Source organism: Lepus europaeus, chromosome 11 (genome assembly GCF_033115175.1).
Source record: "Lepus europaeus isolate LE1 chromosome 11, mLepTim1.pri, whole genome shotgun sequence".
NCBI classification, from domain to species: Eukaryota; Metazoa; Chordata; class Mammalia; order Lagomorpha; family Leporidae; genus Lepus; species Lepus europaeus.
In genome coordinates, this window is record NC_084837.1 from 93,634,404 (window position 1) to 93,640,542 (window position 6,139).

General features: G+C 39.3%; 1 pseudogene; it reads right to left on the minus strand.

The window, feature by feature from the left end:
• Nucleotides 1–4,669: 4,669 nt before the first annotated feature.
• Nucleotides 4,670–5,769, minus strand: LOC133769616 (protein GOLM2-like; annotated as a pseudogene).
• Nucleotides 5,770–6,139: the final 370 nt, after the last annotated feature.

A 6,139-nucleotide genomic window follows, 5' to 3' on the forward strand; every position in this document is an offset into this window, starting at 1 on the left:
TGTTCACTCACCTGGTTCCTGCTGGTTTAGCAATTTGTCCTCCAAGGACCACAGCTTTTCACCTTGTTCCAATTTGAATATCACATCAGGTTTGGTAACACAATATCCTATAAACAGAATAATTGAGAATATATATAGATGAGATTCATGGGCTTTTGGGATTCTGAAGATTCAAAAACATGGCAAAGTTTTCAATGGGATAAAACCATCATTTTTGTCTCTTAACCTTAGACCTCTTAATTCAAAGCCAGTACAATATTAATCTCTATAAGGGCCCATATGTCATGATAATTTTTAAAAAGGATGTATATTGGGGCCAACATTGTGGCATAGCAGGTTAAGCTGTCGCTTAAAGTGCTGGCATCCCATATGGGTACTAGAACTAGTCCTGGCTGCTCCACTTCTGATCCAGCTCTGTGCTAATGTGCCTGGAAAAGTGCTTGGGCCCCTGCACCCATGTGTGATGCTAGGACAAAGATCTTGACTCCTGGCTTTGCACTGGCCCAGCCCTGGCCTTTGTGGCCATTTTAGGAGTGAATCAGCAGATGGAAGACTTCTTGCTCTCTGCCTCTGCCTCTCCCTCTCTCGAATTTTACCTTTCGAATAAATAAATAATATTTTTTTAAAAAAGTTAACAGAAAAAGAAAGGATATATATTCTACAAGGAGACACGTAATAAGGTCTGCTTACCTACTGAGACGAGATGGCTGTAGGTCTCCAGCATGAAATCTCTGTACAGGGTCTTCTGAGCAGGGTTCATTTTAGCCATTCTTCCTGACTGAAGTCCACACTCACATCCTCAAATGACACCAATCCCTGTGACAACAAAATTTATTTCAAACATTTAGAATTAGAAATCTTTGAAAAATCACTACTTTTCCTATGTACTCTTTTTTTTTTTTTGACAGGCAGAGTTAGACAGTGAGAGAGAGAGAGAGGGAGGGAGAAAGGTCTTCCTTTACCGTTGGTTCACCCTCCAATGGCTTCTGAGGCCGGCGCATCTCGCTTATCCGAAGCCAGGAGCCACGTGCTTCTCCTGGTCTCCCATGCGGGTGCAGGGTCCAAGGACTTGGGCCATCCTCCAAGGCCTTCCCGGGCCATAGCAGAGAGCTGGCCTGGAAGAGGGGCAACTGGGATAGAATCCGGCGCCCCAACCGGGACTAGAACCTGGTGTGCCAGTGCCTCAAGGTGGAGGATTAGCCTGTTAAGCCACAGTGCCGGCCTAGTTGTGCTTCTAATCCAGCTCCCTACTAATGTGCCTGGAAAAGCACTAGATGATGGCCCACATACTTGGTTGGACTCTTGCCACCAACACGGGAGACTCAGTCTGAGGCTCCTGGCTTCAGCCTGGCCTATCCCTGGCTGTAGCAGCCATTTGAGAGAGTGAACCAGTGAACAGAAGATCTCTTTCTCTCTTTGTCTCTCCATTTCTCTTTGTCACCCTGCCTTTTAAGTAAATAAAATATGTTTTAAAGTAGGATGACATTTTACATTTTTTTTAAAGTTTTAGTGAGACAGAACTGTTCATGTGGAAACATTAAGATTCTCTGGAAAATAAGGCAGAATTGCCAGGAAACATTATTTCAGAATGCAGAAGGAAGCTCTAGGATGAGGACAGAATTTGAGAATCATTGCCCATCTGGGTGGAAATTGAAGTTATTAGAGACAGAAACTTCCTTGAACACAAGGGGATTGAGAAAAGAAAAGTAGCAAAACACCATTCAAGGAATCATGAATATTAAAGACGCTGGAAGAAAAAATTACAAGCCACAAATTAAAGAAAAATTCTATGAAAACTAGTAGACTTGGAAACTGATAAAAGGAAAAGATTCCAGATGACTTCAGGGGTGGATGTTGTGGTCCATCAGGTTAAGCCGCTACTTAGGATGCCTACACTCCATACTAGAGTTCAGGTTTGAGTGCTGGGTATTCTGCTTCTGATCCAGCTTCCTGCTAATGCACCTAGAAGAGAGAAGACAATGGCTCAAGCACTTGGGTCCCTGCCATCCATGTGGGCAACCAGGATGGAGTTCCTGGCTCCTGGCTGTTGCAACCATTTGAGGAATGAACCAGTGGATGGAAGATTCTGTCTTTCATAAAGAGATAAATAGCCTCTTTTTTCAATTTTTAATTTATCAGAACCCAGCAAGAGATGATTTCCATCAACTTAACACTAAATTAGGGCAAAAAATACATCAAGAAAACCTGAAAGCTTAAGGCAGAAGTAAAACATAAAAACAGTATGTCTAAAACAGATTGTAGAATGTTGATTCACATAGGGTAGTTGTTGTCGCATAGGAGATTAAGCAATCCTCTGTGACACTGGCATCCCATATGGGTGCCAGTAAGTGTCCCAGCTGCTCTACTTCTGATCCAGGCCCCTGACACCCATATGGGAGACCTAGAAGAAGCTCTTGGCTTTGGCCTGGCCCAGCCCCAGTGGTTGTGGCCAAATGGGGAGTGAACAGATGGAAGATCTTTCTCTGCCTCCTCCATCTCTAACTCTGCTTTTCAAATAAACAAATATTTTTTTAAAAGATTCACATAGTTAATACGGTCAAAAATATTATCAATTAGTCTGGGATTTCTCCAGTTATGAAATGTCTAGGCTGCTGGTGCTGGTGTTGTAGTGTAGTAAAGCTGCCACCTGTGACACCAGCACCCACATGGCCACCAATTCAACCCCCTGGCAGCAGCTCTAGCTCCAATCTAACTCCTTGCTAATGGTCTGTGAAATGCAACATAAGATGGCTCATGTACTTGGGCCCTTGACAGCCAAATGGTAGTGCAGGATGAAGCTCCTGGCTCCTAGCTTTAGCCTGGCTCAGCCTTGCTCTGGCCATTGTGGCCATTTGGGGAGTGAACCAGTAAATGGAAGACCTCTCTCTCTCTGTGTCTCTTCCATTCTCTCTGTAACTCTGCCTTTCAAATAAATAAATAAAACTTAAAAAATTCTTAGTTGTTAATTGAAGAAATTTTGCTATGTAATAGCTACCATACAACCAAATGGTTTTTATGACAAAGCAACTAAGGTAATTTCATGATTTTCTTTTGTACAGATTTTACAAAATTAAATAGAAAGAAGTACAACTAGGAGTATTTTTAGATTCATCTCCTCACACTAAGGCCCAAAAGATGTATGTCACTTCCCTTTAATTATATTTTAAAAATTCTGTGAACCATAATACTTCTTAAATATGGCCTGATTCTAATTACGATAAAGTCATGGATTGTTTGACAATGTGGGAAAAACAGTAGATTATTGCATCTTTTCATGGTCATTAATTAATTTGAAGCTGAAGTTTAAGAATTGGAGCACCTCAGCAAGTGAATGACCTATCTCTTAGCCACTGTTAGTCTGAATTTTGACCGAAATATTAGTACTAGGGGGAAATGCATTTCATGTTGTTTGTGTGCAATTAACAGTCATCCTTCTGAAAAACAGGGTTGACAATCTTAAATTTCTATTTATGATTAAAACTTTTTGTTTTAGGAGGTGGGATAAGATTTTTAAAATGATATAAATCAGAGAACAGGGATTAGCTAGCTTATACATTTTATTAAATAGAGTTAAATAAAAGGCAAATACATTTAAATAATTTTGTAAGTCTAACAAATATGAGCTTTATGTGTTCTTAACTAACATATTAATGACAATGATTCATTTTTGTTATAAATTTTAAGCTATTTTAATAAAATAGTAGGGGACCTCACTGTACTTACATTTATTTGTGCATTTATAAAAACATGCTAAAATTCTTTATGTAGTACTTCTGAAAAAGTCTAGTCATAAAAGATCAGTAAAATGATCAGAAAAGCTTTGAAATCCTGATTGCAGATTCATTTCAAAGTAGATTTAGCCCCTTTCAGGATCTGGCATTTCAATCACAAATATCTTCACCAGTCTGAACTATGAAAATATAAAAAAATTAGCTAGTGATGGCCATAGTGAAGCAGTACTGGTGTTACTTGAGGAAAAAATAAAAACTGAAAATACATATGAATCCTGCATTCCACAAGTTCAAGAACCAAGTAAGATATAAGATATAACTCATGAATACTGTCATGTCTTAGCAGGCCCCAACTGAAAACTTATTTGCCAAAACACATTAGCACTCATGTAAAATAACAGGAGTAGGGAGGGAATTTTGTACACATGTTGTCCAGTGTTTGTTTTCCATTTCCCCTTTTTTATGTAATTATTATAGGTATAACTCCTTGAAGATCATGAAATAAGGGATAGATATAGAACATCTGTTGGGCTAACAATACATTACTACATAAAAAGTTTTCAACTGAGTAACTGTTCTCACTCTGATTAAACTATGTGAAACATAAAATGTACAACAATTTTTCCTTGCTTGTCTACTTGTGGAAAGAATTATTGGGCTCAATAAAATGTGAAAAACACAGTAGTTTGCTTTAAATGCAAAGATTAACTGTTTTGGCTCAACCGTAACATAACAAATAAAGTGTCTACTTAGAGAATATAATAGGAAAAGGTTCACATATATACATGGATATATTGATTCATTAAAATATTCCTTAAATCTATCTCAATGTATCTTTACAACCCATAGAACTGATCTTTATTTTAAAAAAGTAAAAATGATGGAGTAGAAATTTCATTTTACAGTACTTTATGTTTTTTTAAGTTTTTCCTTAGGATTTAAAGGACATCATTGAAATGCTGCTTTTCACAGTTTGCAAAGTCCACCTGAAGCTTTCATTCTTCATCGTTTTGCTTCAATTTATGGAAGACACCAAATTTATCCTTGGAAGTCTGTTTAGTACAGCTGTTAGAATTCTGGGTTCACTCTCCAAGTTTGGGCCTCTAGTTAAATGCTGAAGAATGTTAGAAGGGTTCTGTTTTGAGTACCAAGGGTTGCACTGTGGTTCACCTGTGCATCTTCAGCCAAATTTGTGGACAGAGGTTGTCTACTTGGAAGATGGGAAATTGTTTGATGAGTTCCATGTTCAGAAACTGAAATAGAAGTCCTCTTTAAAGCAGTGGGAAGATCATCACTAGGTCATTCTCTTCTATTCCAGCCATCCCACATCACCACCTCATTGATTTGTTCTTTCCCATATGTAGTATAACTTGGGGGTTCTTCATTCTCAGCTACTTTTGGAATATTTTTAGCTACTACATGATCATTCACACCTGATTATTCTCCATCATTTGCTTGAACTTTGTGAGTCTCTTGATTTTGTTGAAAAAATTGGTCTGCTAATTTTTCTTCATATCATGCTCTTAATTCCTTGACCTGCTGTCCACACTGAAAAGTCTCATATGCTAACCACTGCACAAGGAAAGTACTTTTCTGTCTGTAGTGCTGAAGCTGATCTTCTTGTGGAAGAAACTCCTGATTAAGCTCAACAAGTTACCCCTTTAAATGATGTAGGTCTGCTACCTGATATGAAATGCTGTTCTGTAGTTTAACCTTGTCATCTTCGCATCTCTTCCCCAGACCCTCCCAGCCAGTAGGTTGCTGGTGAGGTGACCATAATTTGGCCCCTCTGGTACATCTGTTTCTTATGCCTGCCCACCAAGAGCAAGAGATATTCAGATATACTTCTTCAGATGCCTGCGGGCCATCTCTGTGCACTGAACCTGGCCCTGCGGCTCCGTCTCCTTCTCTGGAAGCAAGATGTGTCAGGAAGAAGTGCTCTAGTAGTAAAGGCCAGGAAAACAATCACTACCAGAAGCACCAGCAGCATAAAGGAGGGCAGACAGCCAGCCCTTGGGTTGGCCTCAAAACCCAGCATGGGGTCAAACTGGGCTGTACCCTAAGGCTTCACAGCAATTTGCAAGCAGAAGCTCAGGTCTCTGAGAAAATTCTCTGTCCCACATATCAGTGAAAAATTTACAATAATTATAGAATCAACTTTTTCAGAACACATGAAGCTAACTAAAGGCCTGTACAATCTATGGAACATATATACACCAGAAAAATAGCTACTCAAAATGGTCAAAGTGCCTCAATGGCATTTTAACTTGTCCTATACCCATCCCTCTCTCTCCAACTGCATGGTAGCTTTGAAAAACCACACTGTGAAATAAGTCAACTGGGTTATGGTTCTGTCAAAGCTTTAGCCCCAGAACACTGTCATTATCTGACGTGGATGATGGTTTTTT